Source organism: Rousettus aegyptiacus, unplaced genomic scaffold (genome assembly GCF_014176215.1).
Source record: "Rousettus aegyptiacus isolate mRouAeg1 unplaced genomic scaffold, mRouAeg1.p scaffold_m13_p_10, whole genome shotgun sequence".
NCBI lineage: Eukaryota > Metazoa > Chordata > Mammalia > Chiroptera > Pteropodidae > Rousettus > Rousettus aegyptiacus.
The window spans coordinates 67,342,714-67,366,225 of NW_023416285.1; the positions used below are offsets into that span (position 1 = coordinate 67,342,714).

At 37.4% G+C, this 23,512-nt stretch overlaps 1 protein-coding gene across 1 annotated transcript in view; it reads right to left on the reverse strand.

The window, feature by feature from the left end:
• The window catches only part of ATP10D (ATPase phospholipid transporting 10D (putative)), a 102,470-nt gene extending 83,103 nt beyond the window's left edge, over window positions 1-19,367 (reverse strand). Inside the window, exon 1 of the mRNA XM_016161181.2 lies at window positions 19,094-19,367. The gene's annotated coding sequence lies outside the window, so the exon portion shown is untranslated. The remainder of the gene's footprint in view (window positions 1-19,093) is intronic.
• Window positions 19,368-23,512: the final 4,145 nt, after the last annotated feature.

Here is a 23,512-nt window from a genome sequence, read left to right on the forward strand (position 1 = left end):
TTTAGATAAGAACTTAGCCTGGATGACATCTTAATTTTAACCTAGGAGAACCTGAGCAAAGAACCCAGCGACCTAGACTTCTGATATAAAGAATTGTATACTAATAAATTGGGGATGTTTTAAGCCATTAAAATTTGTGGTAATTTGTAATGTATGGCAATGGAAAACTAATGCAGAAGGCCCAAAAGTAGATCCTTGTGTAAAGAGGAAGATAATACATTGCAAAAGTAGAATTTCAATTCAGTGGGAAAATGGTAATTTGTTTAACAACTGGAGAGTAAGTGGTCTCCTATACTAAAAATAAGAATGCTAAATTCCCACTTTATACATTCAAAATAGATTTTCTATTAAAATATTTTAATCAGTTTTAAAATATAATAAATTCTAAATTAAAAATAAATCTTTAGATAAATTAATAACAAGTATAAAAATTATGTAAATTTACTAGAAGAAAATTCAGAATATTTTTATTATTGTTACCCGAGCACATTTTTCTTGAGCAAAGTTAGAAAACATGAATTATCTAACTATTTGTCATCTATCTTATATAGCAAAAGTCATAAATAAAATTAAGAGACAATTATTGTACATAACTGGCAAACTCTTAGTATTTCTAGTATCCAAAGTGTTTATGCAAACTTACAAAAAAAAAATGAAGAGCCCAATAAAATTGGGAAAAGAATATGATAAGCAATTCTCAGAAGAGAAATTTCAAAGAATCAAAAACATAAAGGAGCACTCAACCTCACTAGTCACTAGAGAGTTGCATGTTAAAGCTATCATGAAGATACTGCTTTTACCCATTTGACTGATAAAAGTTAAAATGAATAAGTATCAACAGTACTGGCGAGGATGGGAAGAAACAAACCCTTTGGCAATAGGAGTGTCAACTGCTACAATCTTTCCCCCCACCAAAAAACAAAATTAACAATATTTATTAAAATTAAAAATACATATAACTATTGAAAATTAGCATTTTAATAGTGAATTGACACAGCAATGACACTTCGGGAAGTCTTACCTATAGACATGGGTATAAATACAAGACTCTGTATTGTAGAGTTTTTTTGGTAGTAACAGCAACAATCTAGATATATTATAGAAGCTCTTCAATTGGAGAATATATATCTACATTGTGGAATATCATGCATCTATTAAAAATGACATATTTCCAACCACTGACCTAGGCTGGTAACAATTATGTATTATTGTAAGAAAAAAAAAAAAAGCAAATGACAGAAAAATATAAATATAATGATCCAACTTCAGTTAAAATGAAAGAGAAACAGACCAAAATGACTGATCTGGGATAAGTCATTTTGAGAATGACAACTTGGATACAGTTTAAGTTTCACTTTTGTTTACTACCTAACCAATAAACAAGATTTGCAAGGATATACACAAGACCTAGAATATACATGAATGTGCATAGCTCCCATCACCTCCCTAATTCAAGAACATATAACCGCTTAGTAGTTTTGTCAGCTGTGAGCCATGAGGAACCTGCCAGGTCACAAGATCCCACTAGCTTTTCAAATTCTTAGGCTAGAAGAGGTGCCACATTAGCCCACAAGAGTCTATTGAAGTAATCAAGAACTATCTGACTGTACTATAGTTTCATAGATCTAGGTTTCATTTCTTACTGCATTGTTGAATCTACAATTGGCCTGTCCTTGGTTTACTTCACTTAATAACACAAAATGCCTAAATGTATGTTTATATACATTTGTAAGAACCTGGATAAAAGTATATAATAATTCACGAGGCTATGATTTTAGTTATTTCAGTGTGGGAATAAAAAGGGGATAGGCAATTAACTTTTCTTTCTTAAAATGAACATGTATTGATTTATAATTTTTAAAAATTAATTGTCAAGGTTTTGTGGGAAGAGTTGTAATTAATAGCTTTGAAACAATCTAATGCTGCCCTAAGCATGAGATCAACACGATGCTAGATGATTCACTATTCCATTTATAGCAGCTGAAAAATCTTGTTATTAAAGTCCTAAAATCTACAAGCTATCAATTTTAGGCATAAAATCAATTAAGAACAGAAATAAAGAATATAAACCAAGCATTGCTTTAAAAATAAGTACTAACATTTTTATAATAATTACTATTTACAAAATACACTTCACATGTCATTTACTTTAATCTTCACAACTTGGTATAAAATTTCACAAAATGCCAAAGAGGTTTTATAAATCAAGGCATGCAATATTTGACTCCAAAGTTACACCTTTCTAACTATACAATTCTATTTATATATAAAATTTTCAGTCATCAAATGTGATCATTTAAAACTAGATCATTTCTACTTTTTTTTCTAAAAGATATTACAGACTAAAATCCTTCAATAAAAGAGTATACCTAAAATAACTTATCATACTATGTTCCTTCTTGTACACAAATGTACTTGAAAGCAGACACTTCTTAAAAACCCTGTTTTCCTTAATGATTAATGGAAGTTTTGTAGCAGGGCAGATTATCAAAGGTAAATACAGGGTAATGAATTCCCTTGAGCCCAGTTAGTATTTAAAATTTTCTGAGATCATCACCAGCCAACAAACAACTTCAAATATATACATGAGCTCACTTGTCTAAGAGAGAAAAACATTCTAACGTGTAACCATTTCGAGATGTTCTGCATTTGTGGTTGTCCATTTCCAGCATGCATCATAATGTCCTGAATCGTGCCTCTGAGTTCTGACTCAGCAGCTCTGGGATAGGTCTCGAGAATCTGCATTTCTAACAAGTTTCCGGTAGTGTTTATGCTGCTGGTCCAGGGAATACACTTTGAAAACCAGTGCTCTAGGCTAAGTAACTTTATTTCAATATGTGTAAAGTTGAAATTAAGAGTGAACAGTTAATTACATATCACTCCTGTTACCGGGAAGTCCATCTTTTTGAATGTATAGGCCAAGGCTATGTACTAATGACTTGACACCAATACCAGTAGATCCCCTTATCTAAGGCTAGAATTAACTAAAATAGCAAAAGTCTAGTTTCCACAAAAACCCCCAGAGGTTGGTGATGAGGCCTTTGAGACTGATTCTTTCTGCATATTTAATATAGTTACAATCAGTTTCAACCAACATTTCCAAAAGCTCTCAACAAGGCAGAATGATTGGTCCTGGCTTTTACAGACATATAACCTTCTTCCCAACCAAGATGAGAAAGCTCTAACAAACTATGAAAGGGATTATATGCCCCAAACTTTGGAATAAAGAGAAGTTATCTAACAGGGTCAATAAAAAATACAGAGAAATATTATAGCTATAAAATAGGAAATGTTTCACAGTAGACTCAAGATATGAGTCTCCTTATCCAATATATCACAGGCAGGCCCCCCTGAAGCACAGTGAGCCCTGATAAAACTTAGGTTTGTTCCAATCTGGGTCATCTCTGACCTACTTGTCCAACTCTCTCTTTAAGAGGCTTATTACCTCAGGGAGACTGATTCCTTATCCAACAGGTAATAAGCAGTAAGGTGGCAGTAAGACCATTTGATGTCTTTGCTGGTTTCTTTAACGCATCAGGTGCCAAGGTGACATGTTGTCATGGCTCCTTTAGTAATTATTATCCTACTCTCTATAAAATGAGGAAGTGTTTTTCTTCACCCCACATAATCTTTGGAAAATAAGATAAACGGTTATAAATGTATCTAACATGGGCTTTGATGATGACAAAAGTCAATTTCTATAGTGGGAAAATTGTGGATATCGAATGATAGTCACACATCCTCAGTGATCTCCATTATGTGGGAGGAATCGGATTTGCCCAATAGTCATCTTACTGCTCTGTGTGCTATTTAATATTCTCTCTTAACTGAACTTCTTGAACTAAATCCCCAGTAAATGTACATATTCTGTATTTTTTTTTTCGATATATACAAGAGGCCAGTTAAGGGTAACAGATCACTAAAAACATTAGTTTCTTTTGATAACTGGTATTATTATCATGGGAAGAATCTTATATAGGTACAGAAAAAACTAAGTCATGGTATTTTTCACTTTTACCACTGACAGAATTCTTTGATATAGTTATATCATGTTTAGGAGCCTAAATGGGAAAAGGTCAACTCTCATAAAGCATATGCCTCTTATGAATCTTTAGAAAAGAATGCTTAAGCCGAGTCCACTCATTTGCAGTTCACTGAACAAATGTGACCTGAAAACCAAACACTATGGTTGATACTGAGGAGACAGAAACCAAAGACATTACTCTATATCACAGAAGCAGCCTCTAACTGAGGGAAGGTACTCTCCACAGCAGTGAATGACATATTTTATATCAATCCTGATGAAGAGTCAAATTAGAATTTTAAAATCCAACATGCTTATCTTGAAAGAAGACAAACAATCTAACAGATGCAGAGTTCAAAACACTGGTTATAAAGATGTTGAATAAACTTAGCAGAAATGTAGATGAACTCAGTGAGAATTTTAACAAAGAAATAAAAAACATAAAAATGGACGTGGAAAGTATAAAAGGGAACCAGTCAGAAATGAAGAACACATTATCTGAGATGAAGAGTATGTCAGAAGGAATCAATAGAATGAATAAAGAAGAGAATCAAACCACTGATATAGAGGATGGGGAAACCAAGGACACCCAATCAGAACAGCAAGAAAAAAGAAGCCAAGACTATAAAAATAATTTAAGGAGCCTGCAAGACAAAATCAAATGTAAAAACGTCTGGGTCAAAGGGGTACCTGAAGAGAAGCAAGAAGTTGAATAGCTATCTGAAGAGATAACGATGGAAAATTTCCCTAACCTGGTGCAGGAAATAGACATACAACCTCAGGAAGCTCAGAATCCCAAAAAAGATGAACCCAAAGAGGCCCACACCAAGACACATCATAATTAAAATGTCAAAGGTTAAATACAAAGAGAGACTCTTAAAAGCAGCAAGAGAAAAGCAGTTGGTTACCTACAAGGGAGCACCCATAAGACTGGCAGCTGATTTCTCAAAAGAAACTATGCAGGACAGAAGGGCTTGGCACAAAACATTCAAAGGGATGAAAACCCAGGATCTACAACCAAGAATTCTTTATCCAGCAAAGCTATCATTTAGAGTTGAAGGACAGAAAAAGAGCTTCCCAGACAAAAATAAGCTAAAGGAATTTATCAGCACCAAGCCAGTATTACAGGAAATGTTGGAGAGACTTCTTTAAGAAGAAAAATCATATATCAAAAACATGAATAAAGAATGGTAATAACTACATTCCTATCAATAAGTACCTCAAATGGAAAAGAATTAAGTGCTCCAACCAAAGACAGTGTGGCTAAATGGATAAGAAAACAAGATCCCTACATATGCTACCTACAAGAGACTCACTTCAGATTAAAAGTCACACACAGACTAAAAGGAAGGGGATGGAAAGATATTGCCGTCGTGGACCTAGAGGGTATTGCACTGATGAAGTCAGATAGACAAATATCTCATGATTTCTTGTACATGTGGAACCTAAAGAACAAAATAAACAACAACAATAACAAAAGTAGAAATAAACTCATAGATACAGAGAATATTCTGAGGGCTACCAGATGAGAGGGGAATTGGGGGGGGTAGAGAAAAAGGGTGAAGAGATTAAGAAGTACAAATGGACAGTTACAAAATAGACATAGAGAGGTAGAGTGTAGCATGGCAAAGATAGTTAATAACGTTGTAATAAACATGTAAGGGAAAGAAGGGTACTAGATTTAGTGGGTGATCACTTTGTGAGTTATATAGAGCTCTAATCACCATGCTGAACCACTGAAACTAATATATTATTGTATGCCAATTATATTTGAAAAAAAACCTCACTGAATTATAAAAAAAAAAGCTAAATAAAACAAGGCAGGAAAAATGTTATAGTTGTAGGCGTGTCTGTATTGGGAACTAAAAAAAAAAATCTCAGCCATACTCATGGTGAGTTTCTAATGTTTATTCTTAAAGCTGAAAAAACATAAACATAGATTAAAATGTTAATGACAGCAATCTTTAACACTATGTTTTGACATTGGTAATCCTAGATATTCCTAGAATATGTTACTAAAATGATAGAATGCATGTCTTTGAGATTTGATTACTCCATTCTAATAAAATATTATTAATTCAATAAACTTAAAAGCGTAATAGTATCTACTATTTAAAAAGATATGCCAAGATCTGCACTTGGGAATAAACATACATTAACTTTAATCCTTACAACAAGTTACATATTATTATCCCTACTTAAGGATGAAAAAAAAAATGTGGCTCAGAGTGATGGAGAAACTCACCCAAATGGCCCAGATTGATAAATGGCTACTCAAGCCTAACCCAAATATAAGACGGAGTGAAGCCTCTGCTGCTAGTAGAAGGCTCTGTTATAGGGCAGAAACACTTGATCAAGAAGTTGGCAGAAGGTACACAGCCTCTGGCAGCCTACCAAGGAATGTGAGAGTTGGGAAAAGAAGAGGACTAGTACAAAGGATCTCAACAAGTCATTTAGGTGTGAAAATACTAAAGGCGTACTTCATTTGTTAAAATTAATAAGTTCATATAATTCTATTTAATTTTAAAACATTAAATACATTTGATTAGAAAGCTCTTTACATGTAATTGAAATATGATTCGATGTATAAAAATAAAATGTACTTATAAATAAAAGATTCACTTTTGACCCGACTTCGGTATCATCTGATCTACAGGGATGGATAAGCAACTGACTTGTAAGCATCTTTCACTGCCCCTCCTTCCTGTATGGCCTCACTTCCCTGCTTACTCATTTTAAATGTTATGGTCAATATCTCTTTCTTAGCTCCTCTCTCACTTCTTGGCAAAGCCTTTACCCTAGTTATATTCAAATCAGTTATATGTAAGTCCCTACCTACTTTGCTCCAATACCTACAGGTTGAAAGTGCCTAGAGAGAAACATATAACGTGCCCGATTAGTGTCACTTTTAATTATTGACCATAAACCACAAGTTGGCTGTACAATGTCAAATGCAATAATACAGCATTTTTAGTTTCTTTACTTTCCCATTTTAATAGACAATTGTTTCATACTTTCTCCTCTAACTTTCCGTATCTTCCTCTCGACTTTCTTCCTGCTGATGATCTTCGTTTCTATTTTACTGAGAAAACCAAAACCATCAAAAGAGAACATCTACAGTTTTCCCCCACATAACTGCTCTCCAGCTCCAACCTCTTCCCCAAACTCCAGACTCATAACATCTGACTGCCAATTAGGCAGCCCATCTCCAATTGGTAACGTGAAAAACTGAGCTCCTGGTACTCTCCCCAAAACCTGCCCCTCTACCCTTACCCCAAACTCCAGATTAGCCCTATCAGTTGCTGGCAGCTTCATTTTTCTAGATCTTAAGCCCAAAAGCCTATGAGTCATACTGAGGTCCTGTCTTCCCTGTAAATCCACACACAGTCAACAAATTCATTAACTGTTTGCCCTACTGAAAAAATTATATACCCAGAATCTCACCACTTTGGATCTCCTCCTCCACTATCACCCTAGTCCAATACTATCACCTACTTCTGTTAAAACCTAAGTTAGATCTCAGCATTCCACAATTTAAAACTCTCGAAAGGCTCGCATCTTGTACTAATAGCTGTTGGTGCCACAGGTATCTGCCTCCCAAAGTCCTCTCTTTCACCAATAACTCCTCCCCTCTTTCACTCCATCTCCACACTGCTTCATCTCAACAATCCCTATCCTTCCCTGTTTTATTTTTTCTTATGCCACTTTCTAATGACATATAATTATTTTTGTATTTCAGCTTTTGTTATATCCTCCCTCCATCAGAGGAGGAATTTCAATCTCTTTTGTTCACCAATGCAGCCTACGCTTAAAACAGTGTCCGCCACAGAGGAGATGTTCAGTGTGCTTTTGTGGAATGAACATGCGAATCAAAGAATAAATAAAATAACATCTCTCTTACATGCAGTAAAGACCAGAATACCTAGAAGTGACATAAGCTTAGTTATTTCATGGTATTTCATTACAGCTATTATAATGCATGCTAAAGTTATTATAGTATATTAAGATCTACAGCATGTAACCCTAAAACGGCCACTAATAGGACTGCAACAGGAAGACATAAAAAGGGAAATAAAACAAGTGGAGTCTACTTTTAAAAATAACTGTGGTATTTCAATTTGAATGTTCTAAAACTCTTAGGAGGAAGTTCTTCTGAGTAACATTTTTTTTTTTCAGAAAGCTTAAGATTTATCCCTGTAAGTATCAAAACAATTTCAGCCAGGATGGAAGTCATTTCACATGTGTTCTCAATTTTCCTATATTTTACATAGCATTTGAAACAAATTTTCTTCTCTGAGAATTCAGCACCAATGCTTAAGCACCAATTTTTGAAAAGTGCTCTATATAGTGATGCCTTCAGGGTCTTCAGAACATCTCCATAGGTTTTCTTCTAGTAGTTAAAGAGCTCCTTGTTCTAATGCTCATGTCTAATTTTATAGGTTTGTTTCTCCCTTGGTCACTCAAGTATTTCCTTTTATCAAGACTTAACTCATACTTTCAATTACCTTAGAATAGTTAATAAACATAAATAAATTGAATTGACAACCTCAATGGTTTTCAAAGAGAATACAGAAACTTAGCAAGACTTATTTAGTCTAACCTATTTTCACTGTTCAGAGATCTCTTTTCCTTATATCTGTTTAATAAATAGGTACTAAAAGGCTATCAGCCAAGCATTCTTCGAAGCACTGCAACCAAAATGATAAAATGCCCTACATAAATTTCATGGTTCTTACCCTAAGGAACATAGAATCCAGCAGAGGAACAGGCATGAACTTCAAGAGATTCTCTCATTACTGGAAATTCTTCAGAATTTATTCCTCACGAGACAGACTTTGACATGTTTTTGGCCAGACTTTAGAGCAGCAAAAACTAAGAACATTAAAGCACTAACCAAGAGATAAACAAGTAAATTCTGAAATGAAGCTAGCCCCCAGATAGGTGCTCATTTTGAAAACTAGAGCCAAAATATCTTTTTAAACTGGCAGAAGAACATAAATTTCCTGGTGTGCTATCTTTACTCATTCATATTAAAGAAGGCAAACTCCAGCCTGCCTGCCAAGACCCAGTGAATATGTCCTGATCAATGAAAATCTTACCCAAAGCTTGTTTTCTCAAGCTAACAGATCAGAATCACTTGGAAAGCTTGTGAAAACAGATTCCATCTCCTATACCTACACAAACACGTGAACGCACGCAGGCACACATATGCTTTTCAGTTTTTGATTCAGTAAGTCTGCAATGGACCTGAGAATTTGCATTTCTAATAAGTTCAAGTGATACTTCTGGTCTGTGGACCAGACTTTGAAAACCATTGACCTACACACTGCAAAAGTGCTTAGAAGAGACTTATTTTTAATTTCTAAATATGTTTCCTCCATGAATTCATTATCATTAAATAATATTTCATGCAACTAATAACTTCTTTCTCAATAGATATAACAACATATCGTTGTTTAAATAATAGTGAAACTACTTTTTTATACACAATAGCACAATCATTTTCTGGATAAGTAACCACAAAATTTCTTTAAAATGCAAAAATATGCTTAAAATAATAAAGAAAAGAAAAATGTAATAGGAAAGTGGAGTTATTTGTAGCTAAAATGGAAAGAATTTAGCTGCTGAATGATGGTGTGTGTGTGTGTATAGTGCCAAAGAAATCAGTAGACTACATGTTTTCTAAAGTTCTGCAGATTAACCTGAGCTATAAATATAAATCAAAGGTGTCATAGACTACAATTTTAATTCATATATCTCTTCTTAAAGTATATTGCATTACTGGATATATGATGAAGATAGACATCATTTCAGTTGAACTATAAAAAGGATATTTCAGTATAATCGAGATTTATTAATTTCTAAAAACCATTTAAAGATACACTTCTGGAAGCATTTGAGTGACTTAAAATGTTATAAATATTCCACAGAAAAGTATTATTTTACGATAGCTAAAAATTATTCATCACATGATTTAATGTAATGAAGCATAAATTATGTGTTATTTATATAAAGATATTTAAAGTCTCAAGGCCTGTAAGTTAAGTATTACTAAGTCCAATATATAAACACCAATAAGGGATAGATGAAAGCTATAAATTGTATTTAAAAGATGTTGATGGTGTTCCCTGAAATTATAAAATGGATTCATGACAAATGGTCAATTCCAACAGTTACTCAATGTTCCCCACCCTCCAAAACACATTTATAAAATGAGATAATATAATCAGCTATTTTCAGAAAAGCAACAAAATGCATCCATAATTAGCAGAAAGATCATGAGCTTTAACAAGTTCAAGTGACACTAATGCTCAGATTCAGTCAGCCAATTGTCACAAACTCTTAGCCCTTCTGAGCCTCAGTTACCACATTTGCAATTGTAAACACCATCGACTACCTCACAAAGTTTTGTGAAGAGGTTTATTAAATGATATACAGTGCTATTATCCTGAAATTGCACAATAACTTCATTCTCTCAAATAAAGTGTGTTGAGCTCCTACTATATGCCAGGCACTGTTAGAGAGAGGAGAGATAAATGGAGGGAACTAAACATACAAAAGTCTCTACCTTCTTGGAGCTTAACTTTTAGTGTTCATTTATTTTACCTTGTCTTAGGCACAGTGCTGAGTACTTTTAAAATGAATAAACATGTCCAGAACAGGTCAAAATATTCAATTCAAGAAAAAGGATAAAACGAGGGTAATCATGCAGTATATAAATCTAGAGAAACAGAAAGTTTTATAAGAAGGCATGACACGAGGCTGGAAGATGGAAAGGGAGAAGGGGCAGGCTTCCTGGAAGAGAGCACTTTAAAGAGCCTTGAGAAATGTCTAGACTGATGAAGAGACTTGCAGATTTTAGAGAAGGAAATATTATGAATAAAAGCAAGGAGGCTGGAAAACCCTGTGTGCATTTAAGTAACACTGAATTGTTCAATATGGCCAGTGTTTCATGTATGTATTAAGGAGTGACGGGAAATTAAGATGGAAACCTACGTTAGAACCACATTAAGTTGTTACTTACTAAGATGTAGAATTTATACTTAGTTTGAAGGAAATGAGAAATCATTAAAGATATTCCAGAAAGTGCAGTATGATATGGACATTTACCTTTGTAAGAAGTATGATAGATACACTGGAATGGGTGAAAAAGGCAGTGAGACTAGATTGGAAAAACAGAGTAACATGCTTTAGAACACAGTTTACCAGTAACCTAAGGAGTGGGATCATTAGAGATTTCCAAAGGCACCTCGGATGGATCTCTATAACAACAGCAGACGTTTCAGAAACTACAGATCAATACCTTGAGAATAATAGAAATCATATGTAATCACAGCACCCAAACATAAGCACTATTAACATTTGGTTTATTCTCCACCTATAAAGAAGTTTCTGTACATAATCACTGCATTTTTTTTTCAAAAGGAGGACATCGTTGTGTAACATACTTTTTTCATTTCTCACATCATTTATATTTTTTAGATCATTAAACATTCCCCCAATAACCTCACATATTTTGATTTGCTTTCCATGTTTTGTTAACACGATGTGTGAAAACATGGTAACTTATTGCATTGATGAGTATCCTTCAATTGTTAGGAGGTGAACATCCCCCTCGCACTCTAACCTTAGAAGAGTCAAGATTGTTTTTCTTTTGTGAATTGCCTGTTTAAATCTATTTTTCACTAGGGATCATTTTCTATAGGGGTGTTCATCAATCTGTCACTGTTTTTAATATCTTTTGAAAAGGGTATGCTGGCACATGAAATACAGAGCTAAGAGTTTGTCTTTAAAATTATGATATTTCTTGGCAATATTTTCCAAAATGGTATTTTTGCAATTATATGCCTAATATATGTAAGAGCTTAGTAAATATTTATTAAGTAAATGATATTTTATATGTATTTATTTTTCAAAGTTATATTCTACAACTATTGGAATGATGATAGTATTCAACACACACATAATTGTTTCAAGATTTGATAAATCGGGTCTACTTTTCTCAAGTACTGACAAGTTTTAAATTCATCTTCGCCAATGCATTGAGTTCTGAGAATTCCTTAGTGATTTTGCTTATAGCATTTTCTTTGACCTTCCTTCATTAAAAAGACTACTTCCAATTCTATCAGACAATAAATAAGACATATACTGAAGGCTTGAATATGTGGGCATTTTTTTTTACCTTCTAATTTTTAAAATTGATTCTAAGAAGTACATTTGTCTAATAATGAGTCATCTCTGTTTTATTATAAAATATAATTAAGTTCTGATAATTTCCTTCATTTTATGTTGGGAGCCAGGCTGCCCAAAGTCAGAGGAAGCCCCTCGCCTAAATATAGGAACGACTCAGACCTGTAAAGATAAATGCTCTTCCTGACATTGCCCGGGGGAATAAGGTTCCAGGAACTGGAGACAATAGTATAATCCTTTCAAAACAGCTAGCGCTTTGCTCACGTTACCAAGATAGATAAAGAAAGTTAAGAAGTTAAGACGTCTTGTGATTAGGTAACTCCCGCCTAAAGCTACATGTTCCCTTCCTTAAACCTGCCCCTACATATGTAACCCCCCTACTTACAATAAACGAAACCTGATCAGAAAGCCTGTCTTGTCTCCATTCTTTGCGCCTCTTGTCCCCCTTCTCCTTCAGTCCTAGGACCTCCGTTGACTGTCCCGCGGGCCGGGACAAATGGCGCCCAACGTGGGGCTCGAGAATCCTGAAGGAGTTGTGCTGAGAGTCGGACCCCAGAGAGGACTGGCCAGTCAAGTAGAATAGAAGAAGCGGTCACCACGGGAGTACCCGACCCGCGGAAATGAGACCCGAGAAGTAAGCGGACGACTTCTCAATGGGATAAGACATAACAGTAGGAATTTAGAGCTTCTGGAGAACCAAGAGTATAAGGCGCAAAGAGTAAGGGTTACATTAGAGACTCTTTGATTACCTGTCTATAGTGGGACAGGAAATCAGCGTCCAGGAAAGATTTATTGAGGGACTTAAAGACTCCCTTCGGGCGTGCAGAGTCAAAGTTAAAAAGAAAGATTTAGTACAGTTTTTTGAGTTTTTAAAAGATATTTGCCCTTGGCTCCCGCAAGAGGGCACGATAGATGAGAAAAGATGGAAAAGGGTAGGAGATGCCCTTAATGATTTTTATAAGTGTTTTGGCCCCAAAAAGGTCCCAGTGACGGCTTTTTCATATTGGAATGCCATTAATGACATTTTGTGTGTCCGCCACCACCCGGATAATGTGAGAGATATTTTAAAAGAGGGAGAGTCCTTCTTAAAAAGAGAGTTAGAACGCAGCCACTCCTCATTAGAGCCAGGTCTCCAAAAAGAGACTTCAGAAAACTCCCCTTATTCTAAACAAGAAGACCCCGTTTCAATAAATATGCCTCCCGATAGTAAAATACCCTCCACCCATACCTCTGACTCCACGCCCGATGCCAAGATATAACAGGGATGGGAAAAAACCTTTAAGATGCCTAGTTCAGATTCCTCTAATAAGCCTGGGTGTTCTGTAGATCTCTACCCTTCTCTAAAAATTTTCCACTCTGAGCCTAGACGTAATGATGACTATTTAAGCCCTGAAGAAAAGGCTGAGTTAAAAGAAGATGCCGCCAAATATCATAACCCAGACTGGCCGCCCCTAGTAACAGGGCGGCCATTGTCTTGCCCTCTTCCCTACCATTTCCAAATGCCCGCCTTTACTTATGCTTTACCCTCCACTGCACATGCTTTGGGGGGCAGTTACCCACACGGAGGAGTCCTCTCCCCAAAAGAAGTCACTATACAGATTCAAAAACTTAGAGAAGCCATCCAACTTAAAAAAAACATAATGACCTAGTCAAAGAACTGAGGAAACTAGATCTTGAATTAACTGCCCCAGGAGGCAAGCTTCCGACACCTCCTTGCACCCCTAAGAAGACCCGAGACCCTCCCCCGCCTACCATAGTCTCAAATGCATCCAATTTGCCTATAAAAAGGGACCCACTCAGGCTGTCTTTAAACCGTTTTCCGGTCACTGAAATTCCCGGTCCAAAAAGAGAAGGGGAGGAGGAAGAAGGGGACCCTGTTAGACATCATGAGCACCTTGGATTTAAAACCTTAAAAGAATTAAAGTTAGCTGTTACTCAATATGGTCCAGTCGCCCCTTTTACACTCTCTCTTCTAGACAGTCTAGATGATATGTGGCTCACGCCAAATGACTGGTACCACCTTGTGTGAGCCACCCTCTCTGGGGGAGACTTTGTTTTATGGAAGTCAGAATTTTCTGAGATTTGTAAAGAAACCGCTCGCCGCAATCTAGAGGCCAATGGAGAAAACGCAGGGTGAACCTTTGATATGTTAAAGGGAAACAAGCCACATGACACCAATGAGGCTCAAAGCCAATATCCGGCCTCTTTGCCCAGATACAAAATGCAGCCACTAAAGCTTGGAGGAAACTTCCTGAAAAAGGGGCTGCAACTACATCCCTTGCTAACATAAGACAAGGGCCTGATGAGCCTTATGCTGACTTTATCAGTCGCTTTACCAGCGTGACAGAGAGATTCCTTGGTAGCTCCGAAATTGAAAGTGATTTCATAAGGCAGTTAGCATTTGAGAACGCCAATTCTGCCTGCCAGGGAGCAATTCGTCCTCACCGGAGAGGGGGGGCTCTTTCAGATTACATCCGATTCTGCTCAGATATTGGTTTTGACCATCGGCTAGGCCTTGCCATCGGAGCCGCCCTAAAAAGTGTCATGTTTGCCCCCCACCACAAAACAGGTGTTTTAATTGTGGCCGAGAGGGACACTTTGCTAAAGACTGTAATGCCCCTCGACAGAGCCGTGTTAGACCCCCAGGGTTATGCCTAAGGTGCGGGAGGGGGAGGCATTGGACCACCCTGTGCCGCTCCAGAACAGATGCCCAGGGTAACCCTCTGCCTTCCAACCAGGGAAACTCCTGGAGCAGCCAGCCCCAGGCCCCAAAGGAGAAACAAAACCTTGGGGCGATCCGGTTTGTTCCCCCGACACCCAGCAACCACGGTTTGTTTCAAACCTCTCAAGAGCAACCTCAGGCAGTGCAGGATTGGACCTCTGTTCCGCCTCCCACACAATATTAACCCCTGAGATGGGAATCCAGGCCTTGCCTACTGGCACCTTTGGCCCCTTGCCTCCTAATTCCTTTGGACTATTGCTAGGAAGAAGCAGCTCTATAATGAAAGGCTTACACATTTACCCAGGAGTTATAGACAATGACTTTACTGGAGATACGCAAGGAGACAGAAAAAGAGCTAAAACTTGCGGGGGCGCAGAGGCATATTACTGCGCCTCCTGGGGGTGTGAGACTCAGGGGTCTTGGAAAACTACTGATAGAGACGCCCTTATTGAAATAATCAGAGACCCTGGACTACAGAACAACTGTAAGCCATCTCCCTATAGACCTATGCTAGACCCTAGCCTGCACCCTTTAAATCGACCTAAGCAGCATGTAATCAACTCCTAATCAGGTTCAAGGACAAAGGCAGAAGTCATAATTGGCTTACTGGGAAAAATTTCGGAATCAGGCAATACCTGAGTGGGACAGACTATGGAAGAATAATACAGCTCAGGCTACAAGTCAGCCCCGCCCCATCTGTCCCAATAGGACCTAACGTGGTGCTTCCACCTCCTGTAAAAAGACCTGACCCCACTACCGCTCTTGCTGCTGACACCCTAAAACCTACAAATCCTGTCACTCCTGTTATCCCTAACAGGGCACCCAAGATTAAAACCACCAGAGATTCTATGACTGCCCTTATTCAACATACTTTTCTTACCTTAAATCATTCTAACCCCAATCTTACAAAATCCTGTTGGTTGTGTTATGTTAGCCCACCCTTCTATGAAGGCATAGCAGTCCTTGGCGATTTTAATACCACCACTGACCATCATGAGTGCCGATGGACTCAACAGGGGACTGCTAGATTAACACTTCAATCTGTCTCTGGACATGGGCTGTGTCTTGGGACAGTCCCACACACACATTGACACCTATGTAACCAGACCACAACAGTGACTCGTGATGATAAGTATATTGTTCCCCCTATAAATTCATGGTGGGCTTGTAGTAATGGACTAACACCTTGCATTTATAGTAATCTCCTCAAAAACAATCAGGCTATATTTTGTGTTCTAGTCCAGTTGATTCCCCATTTAACCTATTATACAGAAGAACAGTTTTCACAAACTTGGGACCCAAAAAGCGACTTTAGACTATTAAGAACTAAAAGGGAACCTATCACTGCCGTGACACTTGCGGTACTCCTAGGCCTCGGGACCACTGGTGCTGGGGTGGGTATAACCTCTCTCATTCTCTCCAACAAATATTATTCAGAGCTCCGGTTATCTATAGATGAAGACATCGAACGCCTAGAATCTGCTATCTCCCATCTACAGAACTCCTTATCATCTTTGGCGGAAGTAGTCCTCCAAAATCGTAGAGGGTTAGATCTATTACTCCTTCAACAGGGAAGCCTCTGTGCCGCTCTAAAAGAAGAATGTTGTTTCTATATAGACCACTCTGGTGTGGTCAAAGATTCTATGGCCAAAGTCAGAGAGGGTTTAGAAGAACGTTGTTGTTTTCCAACATATACAGATATCCCCCATTAGTCAAAGTTTGCTTTACGTCACTTTGTTTTTACAAAAGACCTATTTCATATCTGTTTTTGTTAACCAAAAGAAAGATTTTCACTTTTATGAAAAGGCAAAAAGCAAAAATAGCACTGATTTTGTTTTGCAGTAACCTACTATAGAGGCAAAGGCACCCCAGCAGGGAGAGTGGCCTAGCCAAGCCCTTTCCCCAGGAACCACATTCAGCATCAAGCCTCTTTTACCTTTAAACTGAGTTTGTGAGCATCTGTGCTTTAACTCAATTTATGCTGTGCACCCATTAGCAAGATATAGCGTTAAGGTATCAGAAAAGCCTGAGAGCTCATAAGTGTTACACTTAGTGTAAAACTGGATATAATTAAAAGTATTTGGTATGATTTAGTAGTTTTTCCCATATAAATTAATGGTAACTGCTTCTTCGCTTTATGCTATTTTGACTTTACAGGAATACTTTACTTTTGGATAATGGGAGAAACCTGTCTAGCGTTGATCTAAATAAAGAGGCAAGCTCAAAATAAAAAATAAATTTAAAAAAGAGAAAAAAGAAGAGAGAGAGAGAAAGGGGCAGAGGTAGAGAGAGAAAGAAAGACTGTTTTCAGTCAGTTCAAAAGAGGAATTATTTTATCTATCAGAATGTTCGGTTTTGTGAAAAGGTAAGTATGGGCACGTGCATCCACACATACACAAAACCCTACCTTTGTCGTCTCATTTCGAAATTCAGAAGGTTAAAACTGTTTTGGCTCTGTCTCAAAGGTAATGAAAAGGATGAGGGTTGAAAAACCAGGAGTTGTTGATTCCTTAGGAAGATGATTTTAATCGAGAATAACAGGAATTGCAATTTGGGACACAAACTAGCAAGCTACAAGCAAGTCCGCTAAGGGTCTGGGGTAGGCTATATTTATAGGCAAGTAATGTAAGGTGGGAAGACTTCTGTTAGAGTCTGTTAAAATCAAAACAAATGGAGGTCAGCTTCGAAAATTCCTCAAGCAGACAAACCATTCCAGTTATATAAACAAAGCTCAATTAAGCCCATTCTGTGAGTCCAACCTGGCCTGGGTCATTTCTTATTCATGTCTCTGGAGACAGAGGTTTTTACAAGCTTATGGTTTATGAGCAAAACTGCAAGTTTGATATGAGGTAACCTCTGATTAATTCCCTGATATTTAAGAAAATATCAATGTTATCGGTTTTCTACAAATCAAGCATTTATTGAAAATCAGTTTCTCAGTCGTTAGATTTTGTTTTCCTGAGGACACACATGTGAGATTTTTCTATTCTGTATCCTCTGGTTTCACTTTAGATTGAAATTCTTTCACAACAGTATGATCTCATTTTGACTAAAAAAAAAAAAATCTCCACGTAGGTACGTAATACGTATTTGGAATGAGAAAAGAAAAAAGTCTAGAAGGAACAGACATTACCTTTTGGGGTATATTGCTGTAGGGGCTCACACTGGGGCAGTGAATGAAGTTTACTCTGCTACAATGATCATGTGTTACATATTTGCTCTTAATAAGCCAGCAACGATTTTTTATGATTGTATTCTTCACAGAAATGTGACCTAGCCAAATTTAAAAATAATCATCTCCTCTGGAGGTACTTTTTTTTGATACATCATGTTGACGCTGGTGGATAAAGTCAGTCCTTGTGAGTCCATCTTTCAAAGTTGAATGGAGTCAGAGGTTTGCTCTCAGATGATAGAATTGTTTTTCTCCTTGCAAAGAACTAGGTGAAATGAAGCCAGAATAAACTTTGCTCTTATTTAGACATACTCTCAATACCAGAGTTAATGTGTCCAAATAATTAAGAGTAGTTTAAATACATCCTTTCAACCCTCCAGACTGGAGGATGTCACTAATCACCCAGATGTCTCTCTGCTGTACAAAGTGTGACTACCTGTTTTATAATATAAGATGAAGGATGCCCCAAACAACAATTAAGTTCTGCAAAGTTAGTGTTTGCCTGGAAGAACGCGATTTTTTGCGTGCTTCCTTAAAAACTGTTTCTGAGCAAGCGCCAACACAAACACATTTTTTCTTCCTAAGGAATCGACTCCTGGTTTTTCAACCCTCATCCTTTTCATTACCTTTGAGACAGAGCCAAAACAGTTTTAACCTTCTGAATTTCGAAATGAGACGACAAAGGTAGGATTTTGTGTGTGTGTGGGCGCGCGAGCCCATACTTACCTTTTCACAAAACTGAGCATTCTGATAAATAAAATAATACCTCTTTTGACCTGATTGAAAACGGTCTTTCTTTCTCTCTCTACCTCTGACCCCTTCTCTTTCGTTCTGCAACAGCCCTAAAGTCCCATTTTGAGGCACTTTATAAAAGCTGAACACAAATACTGGGGGAGGGGAAGAGAGAAGAAATAGAGGAAAAGAGGGTGGAGAGTGAAACAGAAGGCAGGGAAACAGTTAAAGGGGTTCGCTCGTTTACCCTTACCAATTCCGCCCTCGGCACACATCACAGCATGACGGTCCCGAGTCCCAAGACGCAAGAGAAGAACCACGCACAAATTCGAAGACTGGAGACAGGTTACGCTTCTACGCCAACCCTTTGCCTTGTGAGGGGGAAAGAAAGAACACTTCTCAGACAGCACCCAAACTCAGCTGGCCCAGCCTGAGCCGAACCCGGGTGGAGCCGGCGACCACTCCTCGCCTTTTCCCTCTGCTCCTCCTTCTCCGCGGTCTCAGCAGCCCCCGCGCTACCAGCCAGTCGCCCGCCGCCCCGCCTCCCGTGGCGTCAGGGGGCGGAGCCTGGCTGCCGCGACTTCTGGGCTCCAGCTGTTGGACAGAGCTGCCTGTGGGCCCAGCGCAGATGTTCCAGAGGCCCAGACCTTTACAGCTTTACCGCTTACTTTCACATTACAGTACAGGTTGCCGGCATTTGACAATTTGGTTCATTCTTGTTTTGCTGAAATTCTGTTTAACAGTTCATCTATTTACCAAGACTTGAAATGTTTGGCAATTATTTTTTGGAGTGTAAAGGGATCAAATCTAAACATTTCTTGTTATTATTTTGTAACTAAAAAAAAAAAAATGAGAACAAGACCACAATTCCGATTTAGTCTTTTTTCTCACTCCTTGACCTTTATTCTCTCCCTCACTCAGTATAATGTGTCTTCATCTGCACACCTGCCAGGCTGTGTTAGCTTAAAACTCATGGCTTAAAAAAAATTTTTTTTCACTCCTAAATAAAGTCCAACAACACGTCTGATCTCTCAAAAATTCTGAGCAACTAAGTGCTTTGAGAAAGAGAAAGGGCATTTGGTGAAGACAAAACCAATGATGGCGATAATTCAGACCAAAACCTAATAATCACTGGCTGCCAACTGTTTTATCTTATTGAAACAAAATAAAGAGAAGCGAAAACCTCTGGGACTCTCCTATTTGGTGCCTCTGTCTTCCAGTTTCTCAAATGTGTAGTGAGAGTGAAGAAAACAAAATGATCATACAAATGTTTCACTATTGATGAAGAGCTCACTAAGACAAACATGGCACTGACTTAAAAACTCTTCCAGACCAGACTGGAGAGGCCAAACAAGTTCCTTCACCCAGTGAGAAGGTGCCTCTCCCAGACAGGGAGAAACAAGTTCTGGGTGTGGCTTCCTGTGATGGCCAATTTGGGAAATCTTCTATAGGCAAGGGCAAACCTCCAGAGTTTAGTCAACTCAGGGAATAAACCCTGCCTAGCAGAGCAGACTTTCATTTATATGGCCTTTGAAATTCCTGGACCTGGTAGCACTTTTTGCAGCCAAGTGACTGTCTCTAACATAATTAAGACAGAATAAATTTCCTATCAAGCCAGCCTTCTTGAGGACATTTACAATTTAAGTGGGCCTCCCAGAGTTTCCCCAGTCAGCACGGATACTGTTGTCCCAGTAAAGAGTCTTCCTGAGAGGAAGCATACCAGGAAAATTCAGGAAGGGGGATGGTATTTGCAGTCTGTTTGGACTGCTTAAATCAATGGTTTTAGCTAGCTACACAGCTAGTCAACTGGAGAGCCTGATGTGAAGGCCCCACCCAGGGCAATTAAACTGGAATCTCTGGGGGTGGAGCTCTGAGGGTTTCAGCTCTCCAGTGATTCTAATCTGCAGCAAGCACTGAGGATCACTGGCTAAAATCTGAATTATTGTCTTAGAGGAACATCTACATTATATTTAAGTAAAAATAAAAATGCAGTACCAGAATAACATGAATCATTTTGAAATACAACTTATCCTCATATATATTATTTATATTTGTATATTTTAATATAAATGTAGAAAATATGTGATAAGATACACATGAAAATTGTTTACTCAGTGGGGAAGGATGGAAGAGTGAGGGGATATTACTAGCTTCCTATTTGTTTCTGTATCATTTGACTAAAGGAGTATGTATTCCATTTATGATTTAAAATATCGAATTAAATTTAAAAAATTAAAATACTTATAAATGTCATTACAAATTACCACTATTAATGGATTCAGTTTGTTCATTTTTGCAAATGTTCCTCTAATATCTAACTTTTCTCCTAAGGATTATTTGTATTTTGTAAAAAAAAAAAAAAAAAAAAAAATCCATAAAATTTTTGATTTAACACATTAGCTACCAAAATATAAGTATTAATCTATACAGTTATTTGTCAAACTTAAAATATACTTTCTTGTAATTTCAGAAATATATTCCATTTTTATGTACTTATCTTCTCACGATGTTTTTAAAAAATTAATATTCGAAGTATATGATATAGATGTAAGGAAATTTCGTTTTTTCTAACAAAAAAATTGTAATTAATATCTCAATATTAATAGCTTTATAATTAATTGTCAGGATACATATGGCATAGAAGCCAAGTACCTAGGTTTGACCTGGCTTTAAATCTTAGCTCTGCACATTTTTAGATATATGATCTTTAGTTTCATCTCCAAGCCCCATAGGTAAAACGATTCCAATAATATCAACTTCAGTGTTATTAACATTACTTCAAGTCATGCCGCTAAAGTACTTATGACTATGTAAAGCAAATAATAGCTGCTTCTAAGTGATAGTTATCAATTCACTGGCTTCTATTTTTCCCTCTCTTGTCTTCAACAAATCCAAAGATTATTAGCATGGCAGCAGTGGACTAAAAATTTATCAGAAAACATTTTTATAAAATAGTAAGCATGATTCTTATGACCAATGATACGTCTTATTCAGTCATATATTAAAAAGAAACATATTCATTCTTTCAGGCTACTGCCTTCACATGTAACACAAAAGACAATGTTTTGTTTGTTTGCCTCAAAATATTTTACATATGCCAGTGTTTCCTAAGGTGACACACAAACTGATTTTTCATGATTCATAAGCAACTATTTTTTTTCCTCTGTCTTTGTTACCAGAGTGTGACTCAAGCACAGATAAGTACATTTCCCAGGATCAGCTTTATGACTAACTTTTGGATCAAAAGAGAGAGATCAATGCCTCAAGCAATAAGGGCTTGTTATTTGTAGATGAGTCCCGATTTTAATAAATTAATCACTGGATTTTCTCTCTTTTCTTTCCTTAATTTACTGAGCACTAACGAAACATTTGTATGTTAGGCACCGTTCTAAGTAGTTTACATCTATTACCTCATTTAATCCTACGAGTTCAGTGTTCATTTAGAGCAGAGAAATCTGACATGCAAAAATAAAGCAACTAGCCCAAGATGGCACAGCTAGTAGATGAAAGCCCTGAGGACCCACATTCTATTTTGGACTATTCAGCACAGCTTTCAATGAATTTGGAAGGTGAGTATTAAGTGATTTTTGTTGGGAGAATGTAAAATAATGCTATGACTATAACTGCCTTGTTAAAAATAGAAATTCTGTATTTGTTAGAAACACGAATATATCAATATCATTACTATCAGTTGTAGAATTGGCCTTAATATTCTGTGTGTGCATTTCTTAAAAAGAGGAATTACATTTCCTTCTCTGTATATCAACTGATTCACTTTCTTCCGCATGAGAACAAGTCGGCTTTTAATTTTATAAAATCTCTTTTACTTCAGTGATTGCACAAATCATCAAAAGGGGAAGCTCTATAATGGCAGAGAGTCAAGCTGATCTCAGAGTTCTATATATGTCCACATACCTCTTCTTGATCCAGTTTGTAACGTGATGAAAAAAACTATTAATAGGATAGTAGCAGAATTCTTCACATGGATCAATGATGACCCTATAGAAAAGATCAGTCCTTTACTTAGACAAAAGTCGGTCCCAGAGCTTTTGTCTGAATTTAGATGTAGTTGAAACAAAGATGTATACATTTTTCTGGATATTATGTATCCAGAATTATTGGCCAGAGAAAGCAGGGGCCCGAGGGCTTTGGAAAGTAGAAGGTGGGTTATAATTTCACCTAGAGAGAAGATGGAATCCAGCCTCTGAGGAATGGCATACACCCTTGTCCCAGACATGGAAAACGGCCAATGATAAACTCCCTAAGCAAGTATGACCAAGAGATTTTAAGAAAGTGATGTCTCATAGTCACCTTTAAGCAGTTTCCTTTTCTGTGGTACTGCATTCCTTGCAAATCAGAGCTTCCCAAACAACAGGCTAAGGATGTGCTGCAAACAAACAATCTCTTGCCATACCACCCTCATTTCTCCTCACGTGGGCGGAGTGGGGAATTGAGGTGGGGGTCTGGAGCTCATCATGGATAAGGATAAGGAACCCATGGAGCTGATGAAGAGGTCTGTGATCCAGGTTCCCAAAGAATGTTTGTTGGGACTGGTGAGGAGGCTAAGCAAGCAACTCTCCGGGCCTGGTCTCAGTTCTCTCTTTTCACATATTTTGAGTAACTCCATTTTCATCTGTGGGAGACTGTTGCACCTTAGCACGTATGTTCTGCA